Source organism: Lepisma saccharinum, chromosome 3, assembly GCF_977018435.1.
Source record: "Lepisma saccharinum chromosome 3, izLepSacc3.1, whole genome shotgun sequence".
NCBI classification, from domain to species: Eukaryota; Metazoa; Arthropoda; class Insecta; order Zygentoma; family Lepismatidae; genus Lepisma; species Lepisma saccharinum.
The window spans coordinates 127,266,313-127,285,764 of record NC_139231.1 but is presented as its reverse complement, the minus strand read 5'-3'; the positions used below and the strand labels follow the sequence as shown (position 1 = coordinate 127,285,764).

Sequence of the window (19,452 nt, the reverse complement as noted above, 5' to 3'; positions counted from 1 at the left end):
TTAGACCCATTCATGTGGAACCCGGTCGAAGCGGTGTCTTCCGATCTCAGCAGGAGCGCAGAGCAGTGGCGTTGCCGGGAGTCGAACCAGCAGCCTTGGTGACGTGGATGGATTTCCAGGAGACTGTCCCTAATTGGTCCAGGAGGAAGGATGGAAGAGATGCTGAGTGGGTAAGAATCGACGTGGGTTAACCAGCTCCAGTGCTGAGGGAAGAACGCAGATCTCAAAGTACACTTGTGGACAAAATTAGAGTGAACATTGACTGTCAGTGTCGTGTGACCTAATGAAAGTGTGTTTGAAGTGAACAGAAACTGCGAACAAGTGTTTTGTGTATATTATTATTATTTTTTTTTTGTAGGTTACAGAACTTTGATATCTCTCTCTTCAGGAAGGGGGGACTATGTAATGATGCGATCATTACTGGATCCTTTTTTATGTTATAAATTGTGTATGTCTATGTCCTGTACGTTTGAGTTCTTGGCCGTTGGGGAGCGGTAAGTTTCCAGTAACGGTTTAGGTCATTAGCGGGGCCTATAAAAGGAAGGGAAGGCAGCAGTCGGCCTCAGATGTTTTGGTGCGATACGGCGAGGTAAAGAGGTGTCTCTTCTCTATGGGGCGAAACGAAGACTTCTCTTGATAATATGAATAGGCGGATACTTTAACTTTCTCTCTTTCTTTTAGTACACACACTTGCTCCTTTTCACATTATTCCAATAGTTTATTTCATGTGGGAAACCGGGTACACATCACACATACCTTCAGCCACCTTTTTTGGTACTGAGGGTTATATTTTTTTTTACTCGTGGAGCCAGTGGCTACGCGAGTCTACACACTCTCTTCGGGAAGGGGGGACAGGGTACACCGGAATGTAATGTTGTGAATAACGGCCAAGAATTAACTTCTGTAAATATATTATGAATAAACCTATATATATCTAAAAGGAAATGGGCGTTAAGTTGTAATTTGAAGAGGTACGTGTCTATTGCCTAAACTAGCATCCACAGAACTTCAGGTACTGCAAGTTTTGAACCTCGGGACAAGGATTCAAAAATGTATGGTTGTGTATATTGTGTATGTTGCTGAGAATCAGCTTAAAAGCACAAAATATATCGTTACACCTCTTAAGCAAGTTATTTGGGGGATCTGCCCTCGCATCGTTAACATTGGGGCGGGGGCTCGAGCCCCTCTAAGCCCCATGGAGTCGGCGCCTATGGAGGGATCTTGTTATTACGATCCCGTGATCCCCAAATTTCCTTCAACCTATTTTCAAATTTACAAACCAATTATACGCTAATCCTGACCATAGGCAATCGACAAGATTATTATTCACAAATATCTCACCCTAGCAGAGAAGAGACGACACAGGACAAAAACTTACTACAATAAAATACTCCCAGAACACGTGCTAACTACGTTGCCAGTGCAGCAACTTCAGGACAACGACATGCGCAACCCGTATTCAAGTAATTCTTATTCCGAACCACGACTTCCATCAACCGGCTTCCAAGACACCCGCATGATAAGAATCCAGATAGCTTAATACGTCCCCAGCACGCGGAGCAATAAAACTTGAAATAAAAAGACTCCCTTTTTTCGAATTTTTCCACAGGTACCAAACGCGTTTTACTTCTTGTAATCGCTACGCATATGTTTATGCAAAAGCGAAATTCTTATCGTCCTTCCTTGGGCATTGCTACTTGATCTGGTAGTTGGAAGTCCGAGCTTGAACGAGATCTGCGGGAATGTTCTTGTAGCATTGCTACCCACATTCTTGCTGCGAAAGGACCTTGTTCGGTATGTAACCAGTCGAACGCTTGCTTCATGCATCTTCGGCTTAACTCTTGCACCAAGACATGATATTCCTTATTCATGTAGTTTAAGATGTCACTGGACTTGTGGCTTAAAATGGCAAAGGCTTCAAAATTGCATCATGTTTCGAGGAACGAGCCGAAATTTTAAATTTTGAAAACTAAGATGTCTTTGGAATTAGAAAAAAAGGTTTTCGGACCAAATAAATAATTACAACAGGAAGAATCTTCTGAGTTTTCTGAACAGATGTACCAGAAAATTCTTAAGTGAATAATTTCAAGATGTTTTAATTGTAACTGCCGTGTTGAGTTAGTAACTCAATTCCCTGGCCCATATAGTTGAGTGGCCACCTCGATCGTCGGACCTAATGCCGCCTTATTTCTTTCTGTGTGGGGTGATCTTAAAGATCTTATGTACCACACCAAACACCTAATTATTTCTGATTTGCAAGATACAATTCGAGACAAAATGTCAGACATTAACCAAGAATTATATCCTATGGCTTGCTTTGTTGAAGTTGGTATGGTACGTGACTGTCTCGCAAGGACAGCAATTTGATTGATTGATTGATTTAAAATGTTTGCGTGCTTCGGCACGCATGGCCATTTTTCATCCTTCTCAGTATACGACGGAGAAGAACCCTTGCATTAAAATATAAAACAAATGGTGTATAAAGCTCTTTGGGAAAAGTTAAAGTGCAAGGATGTAACGAGACCTGCTCAGGAAATACGTATACAATACATTAAAAAGTGTAAGGACACTCTTAAACACTTCCTCAGAAACAGTGCAAAAGGCCCGCTCTTCTCAAATAGCTAAAAACATTTGGTTTAACCTAAAACAATTTGTATTCTTATCAATATGTAAACGATTTACATCTAATATATAAAAATGGATGTGTGTGTGGGTGTGTAGGTGTTTTTGTTCCGGCATAACTCTCGAACGCCTTGAGCGATTTCAACCAAACTTGGAACACATATCACTTGCAATATGGGAAAAATACAGTGGGGTAAGACACCCCTGGGGGTTAGGGTGGGGAGAGGGTGACATGTAAAAATAACGAAAACATTCGATATTAGTGGAATCCATAGTTTTCGGGGTCGCTAAGATGAATAGTGACACTCCCGTTCAACTCCAAGTTCATTTTAGACTATAGTTACAATTCATTAGTTTCCTGTGTAATAGAAGATTAGGATAAATAAATACCCGGGCAACGCCGGGCAATCAGCTAGTATTACATAATTGCATTCATGTGGTATTGTTGAACTATAAATTTTCTACTGCACTTAGACTCAAACTGATCATCACAAAAGGTTCATTAAAGATTATAAGAACAGCAAAAGGACGCTAACTTCAGCCGCACCCTGCATAGTTTATAGAATTTTTCTTATCTAGCGTAGCGTTTATGCCACTTTTGACTAATCACGAAGGATCAGTGGTGGCGATTAGGGGAGCGAGGAGTCAGTTCCCCCCACGTTTTGCCACCTCACACTATGCTAAACCTTATGTACAAAAGGAAAGTAAGCTTTTCTTGCCCCCCAGTTTTTATACCTTGCCCCCCCCCAGTTTTGGAACCCAATCGGCGTCACTGATGAGGATAAGTGATGATACGATGATGTTGATGAAGAGACATTCACAGAGAACAACCAAATATTAAATATTAGAATAAAGACTGTTTTCTCAAATATGATAATTCTCCTTGTTCGCCTGCAGCTTTAGTTTTAATAATTCTGACTAATCGTGCACATATTTATTAGATTATCACATTTTACTAAAAACTAAAATTACCAAACTTAGTAAAACATATCCTGCATTTAAATTTATTATTTCCAAAGTGGTATTTATTTATTTATTTATTTATTTATAAGCAATCCCATAACAGAGCAATGCTCCAATTACAATGGGATATTACAACAATACTCACATTATGCAACACAAAAAAAGAAAAAAGAAAATAAAAAGATAAAAAATACAATACAAATACAATACAATATACCCACCGACAAACATAATACAACTAATACAACAAAATAAAAATTATAAAATTAGAATAATACTATAGTACCAATATACATGAAGCTGAAGCTTCAGACTTCAAACAGTATAACGAAACTCCATATTAAAACCCGCACTAAGCAAAAGAGATAAACACCCAACTCTCATTTTGATATTTTTCAGATTATCGAACATATAAACATAAACATAAAAGATAATATACAAATCCATAACGTTAAGTGCAATTCAATACATACAATACACAACATAAAAATAAGAAAATTAAATACCATTTATCGTTACATCTTAACTTTGTCTTGAATAGTAGCCCTTTATTACTGATATGTACTTTGCGTAAGGGAATGCAAAATCTACATCAATTTTATCCTTAACAATATTATTATGTAGTCTACACATACTAATGACCACAGAATTCTGATGGACCAAATTTTTGGAAAAAGTGCATATAAACGGTTGACGCAATCTTAATGATTGAGGTTTAGTACAGAAGTTTAATCTTTGCAAAACTTCTTCTGTTTCGGTTAGACCATTAACAACTTTATATAATAAAATATGCTTTGCAATATCAGATCTAGTTTTCAAAGAGGAAAATTCAAACTCAGTTAGTAGCATATTATAAGGTATTCTTAACACATAAGACGATTTTTTGTATTTTTTAAAGAACAGATATCTTAAAAATTTATTCTGGATTCGTTCGAGTTTATCAATATATAATTGGAAGTAAGGACTCCAGATTACATTAGCGTATTCCAATTTACTCCTCACCAGAGCATTATACACAACTGTTAAGGCTTTACTACACTGCATTTCCTTTGTGTTTCTAAATATAAATCCCAGACTTTTGAAACCATTAACTACTAGTTTATCAACATGGTTCTTGTAAGTTAGTTTAGAATCCAGAATTATTCCTAAATCTTTAATTATATTGACTCTCTGAAGACCCACATTACCAATAGTATAATTAAATAAAAATGGAGATGAAATTCTTGTAAATGTTATGGAAAAGCATTTAGCAACATTAAAATAGAGCTTATTTCTTATACACCATTGATGGCATTCACTCAAATCGGACTGTAATTCTGTAAGATCCTTAAATTTTACAATATTCTTGTAGAGTTTTAAATCATCTGCGTATAAGAGACACTTTGAGTAATTAACAACAGAAGGTAAGTCATTAATATATAATAAGAACAATAAGGGACCAAGATTGGATCCCTGTGGAACACCCGAATGACTAATATATGTACTCGATGAACAAGCATTATAAAGAACATACTGCTCTCTATTCAATATGTAAGACTGAAATAAAGCAACTAAATCATCCGAGAAACCGAACTGTACCAATTTTTGTAAAAGGATGCGGTGATTTAGCTTATCAAACGCTTTTGCAAAGTCAGTGTAAATTGCATCTACTGCTTGATTTTGATTAACTGCCTCAGCGATATATTGAGTAAAGGTAACGAGATTAGTTACAGTAGATCTTCTCGGTATAAATCCATGTTGACAAGAAGATAAATAGGGTTTAACATGGAAAAATATTTTATTGTAGAGTATTTGTTCGAATATTTTAGCAGGTACAGATATTAATGAAATCGGTCTATAATTTGTGATGTCACTAGGGTTACAAGATTTTAATATGGGACAAACTTTACTTATCTTCCATAAAGTAGGAAACTTACCCGAATTTAAAATCAGATTATAAATTTTACATAAAGGATATCATAACCACTCACCACAACCTTTAAATACATACGAGGGTATTCCATCTGGCCCACAAGATTTACTTGATTTTAATTTCCGAATAGACTGTTTACATTCATCCTCCTTGATCTCCATTACAACTAAACAGTGACTCACATCCATGGTTAAATTACCAATATCCAACAGCTCTGTATCCTCTTTTTCATAGACACTACTAAAATATTCAGCAAACGAGTCTGCGATAGACTGATAAGAATCAAGAACCGTACCTTTATATGTCATTGTATTCACTCGAGTATTCCCTTTCTTCTTATTGTTAATAAAATCCCAAAAGCACTTTGGATTAGTATTAATAGCTTCTTCGGAGTTACTAATATATGCTCTATATGCAGCATTAATCAGCTTCTTTGATTCTTTACGAAGCTCCTTAAATCTTAATAGATTACTAGCTGAATGTTCTTTTTTCTTCCTATAATTTTCCTTTGACTTTAACACATTTATAATTTCTTGAGTGAACCAGCATGGATAAGACCGTTTCTTACGTTTCTTTTTAGGTACTCGTCTCGTGATGACTTCATTTAATATTTTGTAAAAATACGATACAGCTTTATCTGGATCATCAAAGTTACCTAATGCATCCCAGTTCACTTCCTTAATGTCTTTATACATATTATAAAAGTCCGCCTTCCGAAAATTAAGAATGTTAGTAGTTCTGTTTTTAATATTACTTTTTGCATTACCAGTGTTGACATGTAATTCTAACGGTGGATGATGTCTATCAATCTTCACGAGAGGATCCGTACACATTCGAACTTCCGGTAAATTATCTACGTTCGTTAATACTAGATCAAGCGTTCTATTATTGATATTTTTAATATTATTTATGCTAACAAGACCAGTCAGAGACACAAAATTATGCAATTCCATTTCAATTTGATTCCCTTGTGTCAAATCATGAGTTGACTCAATAATAGACGGAATATTAAAGTCTCCAATTATTATAATTTTACAGCTACATATATTAAACATATCTTCTACAAATGCATAAAATGTTTGATAAGCTATAACATTTGACTTTGGCGGGAAGTATACACAAATTACAATTAAAGAGTAAATTTCAAGCCCAATCTTAATGCATACAATCTCAACATTTTCAATATTAACATCTATGTTTCTTACATAATAATTACTTTTTACAGCTATTAAAGCACCTCCACCCCTTTTATCCATTCTATCCTGACGAAAAATTACATACCTATTATCGCTAAATTCAGAGTCCGTTACATTAGCCGTAAGCCAAGTTTCAGTTATGGCAATTATGTCATAATTGTTCGCTAACACACTCAGATACATATCCGTTAGTTTAGTATTTAAGCCACAAACATTTTGATAATAAAATGACAAATTTGTATGCCTCGCCATTCTAAACAAGAGCACGAACATCATGCACTGACTTAAGTATATGTACCCGAGAGTCATTAGCTGCTTTTCTAAGTTTTATATTGCCTGCCCAGTCAATCCAAAGAAAAGCATAATTTCTTTCATTTTTAAGTTTTCTAGCCTCATTGAATACACTCCTCCTTAGCGGTGTTAAATTACAATTAATATATACAGGCCCCCCCTGATTCAGACCGAAGTCCCTACAGTGTAACGTCCTTTTTACTTTACGTCTACGAAGAACTTCATCTCAGACGTCCCTCTTTACAAATTTAATTATTATACCAGGTACATTTTGATTTGATGATTTCAATCTATGACAACAATCAATCATGTTGTCTTCAAGTTTTACATCCAAAGCCTGACCTATATTCTTAACAATATTTACTACATTTTCGTTTTCACTAGTTGGGACCCCATGTATTTCCAAAGTGTTCCTTCTACCATACTGGTCCAGTTCATCCAACTGTAATTCTAAAGTTCCTATTTTCTTCTGTAATCTGGCATTCTCGCTTCTTAAATCATCTATTACCTCCATACATTTCTTCAATTCAACGCTTTGACACTTTAATAGATTGGCGTTCTCGTCTAATTTTTCATGAGCTAAATTCAGTGATTTCCCAATCTCATCCTCCACCGTTTTATTACTTCTCCTTATTACATTTATTTCCTCCTTTATATCTAACAAAAGACGATACATCTCATCATGGGTAGGATGATGATCATCAGAAACCACGGGTGTTCCATCACCAATACTACCTCGGCGAGATTTTACACACACATCGCAGATCAATGATTGTTCCATAGAACGCATACATTTAATGTCATCCTCCTTTAAATTCACACAGGCGCTGTGATAAATATTATTGCAGGTCTTACACTGAATCTTTTGAAACATATCTTGTCGCACCACCGTTTTGGAACATTTTCCACAAACCCCCATCTTATCGGTGTTGAGTCAGTGTCCGGTTAGAAAATAATTTATCACACTTGGTGACCTAACAACACTGCGGTTAGAGCCAACAAAATCCAAATTGAGTTGGCAATTCTGAGTCCAACCCCGTTTGTTTACATTATCATTCACGAACTAGAAAATACATCTACTACTGTATATAAGTCAAATATTTGTAATTATTTTTATAAATAAGTGCTCATGCGTACTTACTGTTCTTCGCAAGCATGATATAAACTCACAGATTGCACTAGAATCACTTAAATAACATATAAACACCGGACACGAAACAGTCACCGTTATCGCTGAACCATCGTTGCCATCGTGGTATTTGTAAGGGAAAGGTGGAATTCCTACCACCGTATCCTCTTCTGCGGTAGGAATTTTTTAGCCTTTGAGGGAGTACTATGTGCGTGTGGATAAAAATTTATCGTAGGTTGGGAGAAAAGTTTATCTTCTTCACATAAATTGTCTGGAAATAATTCGTCTGTTTTCCGGCTCCAGGAATCGAATCCCGGTCTGGAGCATGTGAGTCTCCCTTCATCAATTTAATTACAATTAATCGCTCATCCTCATCGTTGCTATTAGCCAAAATCGGCATAAACGCAACGCCAAATAACAAAAATCAAAGTAAGTTTGTTCTCCGATGGAGGTCAGTCAGTCCAAACAGAAGTCAGGTTTTATTTAAAGCTTAGTTAAAGAAGCTTGGGATGGGAACGAACCTGACAACGTTCATTTGCGTATTTTCGCTCCGTGCATTAGTGCAAACTCTATATTTTACAATTATATTAATTTGTTTCACTTTTTAATGTATATTAAGTTCAATACATTTTCTGCTTTAATTATAGCATTTTTTCACAATAAAAATATCAGTATTCAATCGTCACTTTTTGGCCCAACCTGCATACATATATCGCTTCGAAATAAGTTACCACCCCTCCCCGAAAATTGTTTGAATAACACACCGTCGTTTGCCATAAAACTCGACTAAACGTTAAATCGTGCTGTTAACTAATTATCATTGTTCCAGCTACTGTAACTCTAAACACTCCTCCATATATTTTCTTGAATCATATACTACTTATCGTATTACAATATTCTCTTGGTATGTAGAAATATTTAATTGAAATAATTCTGAAATAAAAGGATACTTAATGTTGTACGCGTAAACTTTGATTTGAAGATTGAACACAGTAATGATATAGGATCTTCAATTCTTGGAAAGAATTTACCAAATATGTACATGTCGTTCTGACAAATATCCGTTAAGCTTTAAAATGCTCCAGGAAGAAAACTACGTCCGCAGTGCATGTTATACGCCAAACGGGTGTTCAAAGAAATTGAAATCAGCTTGCACAAACTTCGAGGAATCCAGCAAGAAAGATAGAAAGCAAAAAATGAGGACTCCAGACCACTGATCTGAATACCTGACCAAGGAAAACACGACTGTTAATGTACCATCTTTGCATCGAAAAAAATTGTTGCTCCTTGGATTCTTGTCGATTCCGGTATTTAGTATTCGGACGACACAGCAACCGGACTCACACTTTTGGTGTACGGTTGACAGGCGACATTGCAGCAGCAGAAAACGTGGACGTTTATTACTTACGGTGATAACTCAGCCATTGGCATCCGTGATTCCGATTCAGAAGGCGTGGCACCACAGTAAGTGCCTCGCGCAGTAACTCCCCACTTCTGAAACTTTTTTTTGCGACAAAACAAATCCATAGTCAAATATCAACTCTTGTCCTCTCGGCAAAATTAAAACACCTTCAGAGCTTAAGTGATTGGGGAAGATTGTGAACCGAACGTGCCTGATAATAATTGGATTTCTTTGTCCATTCCGTCTTCCACTAACCTATCCATTAGTACATTCTTCTGGACATCCGTAAAGCCTCTGACACTGGGAAACGTGCTGGCCATAACGCGAACGGCTACATTTTCAGCAGATGGTTCATTCGGACTGACCAAAAAACCAAGTAAGTTCATTTTCCAAGTTCAAAGAACTGTTTTATGATAGCTACGTGCAGGGGACGGTCACAACGCGTGTGTGCTCGTGGTCAACTCCCCTGATTCGCCATCTGTTTTCGTTCCTTGTTAGCAATTCCGGAACGCGAGCGTTTAGAAAGTTTACAAAAAACTAACCTTTTTATGGTCTTATTTACAACACGACATAAACGTCTTCAAGTTTTTCGATCCGTCACATTAGGTACCGCGATATTAACGCCGCGTCGCGCAATTGAGCAGATTTGTGGCGCGAAAGACACTAATGGACCCTGTTGGAAGAAGGACCATGGAAAGTTTACGACACACAGAGCAGCAGAGGAAGGAATTATTGGCAGTTTATTGGAACACTTTTAAACATCGCTCTGGGCACCCGGGGAGTAAATTATGTTTCGATCAGAGCAGCAAGCGAATCATAACCACGCCTCCTTTTGCAGTAGCTAGCGGACATGACGCGCCGTTCTATCAGAGAGTTAAAATCACCATCTTATAAGCTATTATAGGCCTAATTTTTTTACAACTGTTCAAAATTACGTCGTATATTCACATCCCTTCAGACAGTCCGCCTCTTTCCATCAATGATTTGGATCACATGATGGGAACATAATAGACCAACGTTCAGATATTACAAGCAGATATTAACTTAACATTTTTTGCTAATTACCTGTAAGTCAACAACCACACCACAAAAAAATAATCCGTGTTCTCCACTTACAAACAAGACCATGTCCGTGATTGTAATTGATCTGATTCCCAAGGAAGGTCTCACGTAGGCGAACGACCAATCTATTTGTCAAATTTTGTAACGTGACCGTTTACAATAATAAACAGAGTCCCTCTACAAAACTGATAACATGCATTTTTTATTAAGTGGATGAATTGTTGCAACTTACCACTAATTACGGGTAAGCTGGTAGTCGCACAACAATAAGGAGGTCAGACGTTGATGAAACCGAAGGCACTGGGGTCTACATATGATACCAGAACCGGTTTACCATAATTTGAAATCATATCCGCGGACCTATAATAAGTTTGATGAAACATCAGTTAGAAACTTACTTTAGTCTGCAACATCATAAATAATAACCTAGTTACTTACTTATTTTTAATATTTCCAAATAGTTTATTAGGAAAAGATGAGGGAAATTTGCAATCACAAATACATTTTTTATAATTTTTTAACCCATATCTAATCGTTGCGTAAAAAATAAAGTTTTGCAAAATATTACGATAAACTGGGAAGATTATAATGTGAGGTAATGTGGGTTTAAATGCAAATGTGTAACAGTATATACTTCCACCACCTGTGGGTAGGAGTGCCAACTTTTGAAAAAAACACGAGTGGACTCAAACGCCTAAGTAATAAGTTAACCAAAATATGTCATAAACCCTCCCTTGCATTAATCCTGATATATTAAAGCACACTAACAATGTATCGTTACTTATTTTCCTTCAATCTGTTGCTTACTGATTTTAATAAGCAATCCATCACAAATCAAGAAGACAATAATAGTAACACGCCAAATTATTGGGTGGGCTTGGGCCCCACGGGCGCATGTAAGATGACGCCACTGGCTGTGGGGCAATCGTGCATAATTTTGGTACGTTTTAAATATGTTTAAAATGAGAAATAATAAGACGAGTATGATGCAGCTGTTGGGTTATAGATATAAAATATGCTTCGATGACTCGTGAAGTAATGAAATTACAAAACGGCTGATAAATTAAACTAGTTTACCAAAAATCACATCCAATTTAGATACATCTACACCTATGCACTCAGCATGGTTCCATACTGATCGAGAGATGCATTTGGTTCCTTTAAACATGCACCCAAGTCTTGTCCTCCGTCAAAGTCGATGCCATCCAATTTGATGTAACAATATGGATCGTCAATAACGGATTTATTTATTTACTGAAAAGAACTCCAGATGGAGCACGTCAGTAAACACACAAAATACTGAAATAGTTAATAATAAAATCAAATAAGCAACCGGAACTTACAAAATTGAACAGAAATAAATCCAAGACAGCAATATTTGTCATACTGATGTAATGTTTTAATGGATGGTTGGGAAGCTACTACATTAGACGAGAAGCCTGCAGAAACGAAATCTCTTTTAAAGTTTTAGGCTGGTTTGTCCACACTGCATGTGAAAAAATATTGGTAACTCAATTTTAAGGTTGATTTCACATTACCAATTATTGATAATGTTAACTGCTAGTAGGTCGGAGAGAGATAGTTTTTATTTCAATAAAATAGGCATGAGTTGCAGGTATGCCTTTTGGACCAGACTGGAAAACAAAGTTCTAGAATGATTTTAACTAGTAATGCTCAATTGGTGAAAAAAAACGGAGACCTTAAGTTTAAATTGACGTCACTGTGGGAATTTTTACACTCTCATTGCAGGCTACAATTAATATACACATGTTTTCTTTATGTGACGCGCACCGAACTCTCCTTACACTTCGGAAAATATATCATGGAATGGAAATCCTAAAGCAATACAAAGCCAACACTGTCCATTTGTAAATATATTTTATTTGAAATACTAACATGACTTAGCACCTATTTTTTAAATAATAATTGAGAATGTACACTCTTGGGCACCACTTAGGTTATTTAACAATGCGATAGTAATTTGATGGATTGGTTTGGCTTATTTTACTTCGCTTTTTTGCCACGTTTGGCTAATCGCAAAGATGAGGATGAGTGATGACGAAATGATGAAGGGACACTCATAAAGAACACCCATGCCCAGGACGGGATTCGAACCCACAAGACCTATGGCGTCGTAGTGCGCTCTGCTAACAATTCCGCCACGGAAATCTGCGGTAGTAGCTCGATAATAACTGCTAACTCTAAGCAGCGTGCGAAGTGCGGGAAGCTGTCGAAAGTGGTGAGCATAATTGCAAGTTTTATGAATCACTGCATATGTAATACTTAAAGTTTGCAAATATGTAGTCCCTTACATCTCTGGAAAAAAAATGTGTACGGTTGCAATAAACTGACGCTGCTCAGAACATTGCCGATCGCTGATTCAAACCTAAGCACAAACCGCAGTGAACGGTCAGCAGGACACCATCAGTGCTCATGGTTGTTTCTTGTGAGGTGGAGGAGCACAGGTATTGGGTGCATGATATACCTAGTATTTGTGAACACAGCACAAGAGTGCACACAGTAAACAAAATATCTGCATCAGCGTGGTCTAGGTGGATCGGAACGACCGCCCAAGACCGGTTTTAATTTTCGGGGAGGCATCCAGGCCGTTCCGCTCATAACCGAGCTGCAGCGCGAAGTGTATTTGTACATCGAATCTGACACCCAATGGGTTACTTTTCGTTTCATTTCCTTAAAACTGACAGACGCTGACTTGTGCTTTGCAGAACAGTACTCTGATGACCAAGTATAATTGGTTGCCTCCCTACAAGCATGAATCGTTTCTTCGAAACGGTTAATTGTATATATACTCTACATGCTCTATCCCGGGAATTTGTGGAGCAAGGCCACGCATAAAAGTAGAGAAGGGAAAAAAGCGAGTGGGCGGAGCGAAGCAGTACAAACGCTGGTAACTGCAGTCGTTTTTGTCCCTTCACGCAGTTCCGTTCCCTCGCACTTGTTGGTCGTACCCTCTCGAGTCCGTTCTGGCGCAGAGACTTGCTTTCGTTCGCTCGCTCCAGAGATTCCCGGGACAGCGTATAGACGAGGATGTAGGTGCCCAGACAAAAGGGTTGTTTGCTATTTGCTATTACTCCGCTTCTCTCTACATTAATCAAGAGGATCGAGATAATGATAAGGTACATACGCAAAGAACAATGCATGCTTTAGACAGAATTCGTAGCGTTTGATATTCAGTACCAGCAGCATTGAAACAAAAAACAATAGAAAGACTCGGGGACAGTGGCGCTGGAAAATTCTGGGTAGGGGAGGGGTACTTGCATCGAATAGATATATTGTGTACATAATCTACAAGTCTGTTGAGATATTGGTAAGAATTTACAATATAGAGAAAGTCTCCAATTTCGTTAATTTTCGGTATACTAACTAATTTTGGCCTCCTAATCACGAATCTGTTGTAAAAAACCGGGGGTCACGTCTGGAAATTGTACATTTTGATGAAAAATTGTTTGTTAGCGCCAAAAACCATCCACGGGTAGTCCCACAAACCATTGACGTTAGCCCTAAAAACCATCTACTGGTAGCCCCACGAACCATTCACACGAGGTTAGGTTAGGCCTGTTAGGTTAGGTTCAATTAGCACTCATATCACCCCTAAATTCATCGAAAAAAAAAGGGATCGTACTAGAATTGAACATCATAAATCATTTTCTTGTAAAACAACGGCGTGGTTGGACACAATGACAGGAGATTACATTTTTGTTCGTAAAACTACGCATATACACCTATATATATAAAAAAAAATCAATCGGCTTTTTTCAAATTTTCAGACGTGACCCCCACTTTTTTTCAACAGATTCGTGATTAGGAAGTCAAAATTAGTTACTATACCGAAAATTAACAAAATTGGAGACTTTCCTATACTGAAAATTCGCTCCGAGATATTTGGGGAAGGGAGGGGGGAGAATGTGTCTTGCCCCTCAAAATTTGCATCTATGATCAGACATACCACCGTCTTCTCAGAAAAGTATGGGTATCTTTACCAAATGCATGCAATGCAACCAGAAAGCATGGACATTGATGTCTCGTCTCTCCTTTCCAAAACGAAAAGCATAATTCTCGCAAAGAACATGCCGCTCACAAAAATTGCCACCCCATGTAGTAACCTTAAACACTGTTTCTTCGAAAGTTCAACCTCATCAATATGAACTTGGCATTCGTGAGGTTTGAATTTGAACCCTGAATTGAAACGCATCATCACGGTATTATACAGGTAAGATGCCTCTTGAAGAAAAAATCTGTTTCCACCAACGGCAGTGACCTTCCCGGTGGGGTATTGGTAACGTGGTCGCCTTGTAATCAAGTGGTGCTGGGTTCAATACCAGGTGAAGTAACATAGTCGTTTGGATATCAACTTTACATGTAGGTCCAGACTCCAGTCCCAATTAGTCTTTCAGTGCATAACCTTTAAACAGCCGAGCCGGTTTTCGAAAGTAACCCCTCTCTCGCTGCGGCCTTTGCGCACGATTTTTAAATTTTTACACTTATTTCAGAAAAACGTTATATCTCCGAGACTATTTGAGCAATCTACTTCGGATAACTTTTGTTTGAAAGCAAAAACATCGCAGCATGCGACCGTGAACAATTAAGAAAGCCCAAGTGAGAAAAACGGGGTTGGGAGGGGTCAAGTCCCCAAATTTCAATGAAAAAATCTGGCATTCGCCCCCTCTTCTCCAGTTATTTTGGAAAAAGGGCGCAAACCTTTGCATTGGTTTCAAAGAATAGACCTTTTGCAACAAAGGGAAACTTCTTTCAAGTCTCTAGTCCTCATACAGGCTGAAATATGACTCAATATGTACAATCCTGCATTTTGGCAAAAATAGCTAATTTGCATATTAGAGAATGGGGGTGGGTTTTCTTCCACATGACATTCCAAAGTCTTATCTCAACATCTGTCAGCGTTTACAACCTCGCATACAAGTATGAAGGTCCTAAAAGCACGTGAATGTTGTAATCGGCACCATGGGTCATATATGACCCATTGGCTGTTTTCGCCTATACTTTCTATGGGTCATATATGACCCATTGGCTGTTTATAAAGTGCAGGTCCATGGCGAGAGGTAAGCAATGAGAGCTGAATTTAGGGCGTTATTCAAAGCTTGTGTTTTTTAAGAGGCAACTAAGTTAGAACATGCGATGCAGAAATTTACACTTGGAATTTTGTTTCTCACTTGTTGTAGTAATGGTAGCTACGTTTTAAAGATGTTTTTCAGGCCCTAAGACATAACTGAAATATCATTACTGGGATTCGGATTTTTATGACCTGAAAACTTCTGTAATATGCATGCATTTATGGCCTTAAAATTAGCAAAATATGACCTTAAAAACTAAAAATATGACGAATACGATATATGTAAAATTTAAAAATGACTGACATTTAAAAATTATATGAAACACAATTTACAAAATAAAATTCGGCCATCAGTACTGAAAAACGTTTCACCAAACTCTCTCACAAAACTTTTTAATTTCACACTCTCTGGCCACTTCACTTTCAGCATCTTGAAATTATAGCAACGTAAGCGTTACCTGCAAAATTCGTTCCCCTACTTTCTGGAGCAAAGATGGTCTCTGGATGCACTGCGAACTGGAAGCTTCAAACTCTAAACGACAGGATTCCTTTCTCCCCTTCCTTGGCACTGATACGCTCCCTCACTGATTGCCGTGTATAGAAAGGGAGGGGCAGAACAGCTAACGATAAGGAATGAACAATAGCCTAACAATCTTTAAGCCATTGCGGACAACGAAGAGAACGACTGGAAAACAATTTCACTGTTTATTTTTTAAAGCACGTCCAGGAAAAAACACCGTTGGTTATTTTCCAACCAAGGTATAAAACAAACTGAAAAAAAAATCCTCCGTTTAGATAAGTTTGCGAAACAAGCCAGGAATTTATTTTTAAACACTGGAAGTACTGTGTGTTGAACATGAAAATATAACACCATTAAGCCTTGTTACCATGATATAAAAACTAAATATACCAAGGCAGAAATTTATTTTATTATAAAACATAAACTAAACGTAACGTTTCAACCTTCTAGCAAGGTCTTCTTCAGACAAGTACAAATGTACTTGGTACAGAGTTTATGTTTTATAATAAAATAAATTTCTGCCTTGATCAGCATATTTAGTTTTTATGGAAATATGTTTTTTTCCCACACTTTTGGGCCATAATATGTCCTATTACACACTTTTGGGCTATAATATGCCCTAAACCGAAAATATAGTAGAAATATGCATTTATATGACCAATAAAAACAGTGCTATTGATTTCAAAACACCAAGAAACGTACTTAAACTAACTTAAACAGAAAACAAGACCCTGGAAAAATATGATGTCATAAAAATTCGAGTCCTAATCATTACATATGCTAATTTTTTTTAAACAAAAATCAGAGATACAATTACGAATGTTAAAATACAGTCTATATTATTATTTAATGATGTTTCCTTTCTTTGCTCATTTCAAAATCATTAGGATATAAATATCACAAACCAAGCATTAGAAGAAAATATCGAAGGACCCACTTAAAATGTCGATGCTTGGTGGTGCGTGCATAACCACAATCCTGCCTAGGGCGCCAAAATGGACAAATTCAAACCAACGGCCGTGATCAACTCGAGAGGTGAAAACAGCTGTAAAGTACACGTCCCATTCAGCGCCAACAAAGAGCCACGGTAAATTGAATGTAAATGCATTTTGCCTATAAAATTTCCTGAAATCCACTTCCGCGCCAACCCAAGAAATTAAAGCCCTGCCGCGACCAACCTTGAAAGACCTCCAAGACAGCTGCCATTTCTGCAAAGGTGCGAAACTCGAGGAGGTCAAGGAACATTTCCTAGGTGAAGGTGGCGCTTCCTAGACAACAGCACGCTCCTGCCCTCTAAGGATTAGGAAAAACGGAAAAAAATAAATCCTCTGACAGGTGTCATTTGGTCGCATGCATCGCCCGCGAACATTTCATCATTATCATGTCCACCATTAATCATTGTCAGGCGGGCGGCCATATCCGTCATTTGGCACTTGCCGCTGCATTTCAATCGGCCTCTGCACGTTGGAAATTCTGGCTCAGTCGTCTGCTTGGAAGGACAATCGTGCTCGAAGAATTTCCCAGCTTGCGTCGGAGTGTCTTTTTTACCCTTTTTCTACGATTTGCAGTTCTTGTTCAGATCAAGGAACTGGCATATCATTATCTTCGGAGGTGTTGGGGGAAACTATGCTGAGAATTGACAATGAGGTACTCAAACGATCTTCCAGGAACAAGACTGGTTCGATTGAAATTACGAGAGTGCGGTGACAGACTTCAAGACTTCAAGACCTAGTGTCCCTCTTCTTCTGGGAGTTTGTAGCTACGTTGAAATTTCACAAGAGTACAGTTAACCAGGGATGTTAATGGAACCTATACATTCTATTGGGTTCCTCGATAGGAACGAAACCTTTTTTCTAGCACAATTTAAATTCTGTCCAAGTTGCATATTCTTTTATTGAAAAAGGTTCCAGGACCGCATTTAAATTCATTCGGAAAAAAGGTTCCAGGACAAAATTTAAATTGATCCTCAATAAAGGTTCCTGGACAGTATTTAAATTGATCCGGAAAAAAAGGTTCCTGGACCGAATTGAAATACTTTGCAGATAAAAAGGTTCTTTGTGGTCCAGAACAGATTTAGCCTTGCAGATTTTCTCTCCTGGACCGGAATGGAATTTATTTACAATTCCTGGACCTCGAACAACCCTGCAGGAAACACGCAGAAAGTATTAAACGGTTACGTCGAGTATTTGCTATTAATCTGGAAGGTTTGTGCAATTGCATATTATCATGTCTTTGGATTGATGAATTAGAATTACGGAGGGAGTCACCACCGACTCACGACATGGACGTAGATGTTCATTTGTGAGTGTAAATTTCAACCAAGAGTGCAAAAAAGTTGGTGTTATAATAAGAAGAAAGATCATTTCAGCCCGCTACTTAAAATAACAAAGCGAATCTTCTGGAGACATTCCTTTTATTAAATACCCATAAAATCTGACAATTAGAAGTATTTGAAGAAAGCTAAGGCTGTGCAGGGGCAAAGTATGCTGACAAAAATACAATATTTTTAAGTGCCGACTGCGGTCAGGATTAGAAATAGAGAAATGTTTCGACCGGGATATCTAGTAGTCTTATTATTTTTTTGGCTAATCGCGACGATGAAGATGGATGATATGCTGATGAAAGGACAGACACTCACAAAGAACACCCAAACTCAGGTCGGGACTCAAATCTGTAACCCTTGGCGTCGTGGCGCGCTGTGCTAACCACTCCGCCACGGAGGTCAGCTTAGTAATCTGAATCAGGAATCACTTTAAACTATAAGCCCAATCCTGATCCGCCTATCTGAGAATCAACCAGAACTGAAAATCAAACAAGGCTGATTTGCGATTGAACACACTCACACACACGGTGCTCAAGGCTTCTCCAGAGCGCAAGCGATAAATGTACTTCTTTGTTGAACACCAACTACGCAGTATACACTACAATGAAGCATTGTTGTCCAGCATGAGGACAGAGTTGAAATCTTTAAAGATAAACCGCAAGTCAAGGAAACAAAGATAAGTGCAAGGTTAGGTCTGTATGCATGCTATGTTAAAAAGAGCAGATTTCTATCTGTGTCAAGGAATAAGTGACTTATAGAGGATGCGTACACGTTTTCTACCACTAAAACAAGTTGCAATGCTCCTGAAAGACTGGGGTTCCATTCCTTGTGGAGAATGGAGAATCTTGTTAACACATCTCACTTAGTCACATTACATCTAATTAAATAAAGCATTTCCTTTACTATCTCTTCTTGTTCCCTTGCTCATGTTTCTTGTAAAATT

At 37.7% G+C, this 19,452-nt stretch overlaps 1 long non-coding RNA gene across 1 annotated transcript in view; it reads right to left on the bottom strand.

Annotated features, from left to right (window-relative positions):
• LOC145985673 (uncharacterized) overlaps positions 1-19,452 on the bottom strand; it is a 678,988-nt gene that overhangs the window by 659,236 nt on the left and 300 nt on the right. Inside the window, exon 2 of the long non-coding RNA XR_014441427.1 lies at positions 16,125-16,189. This is a non-coding gene — a long non-coding RNA (uncharacterized LOC145985673). The remainder of the gene's footprint in view (positions 1-16,124; positions 16,190-19,452) is intronic.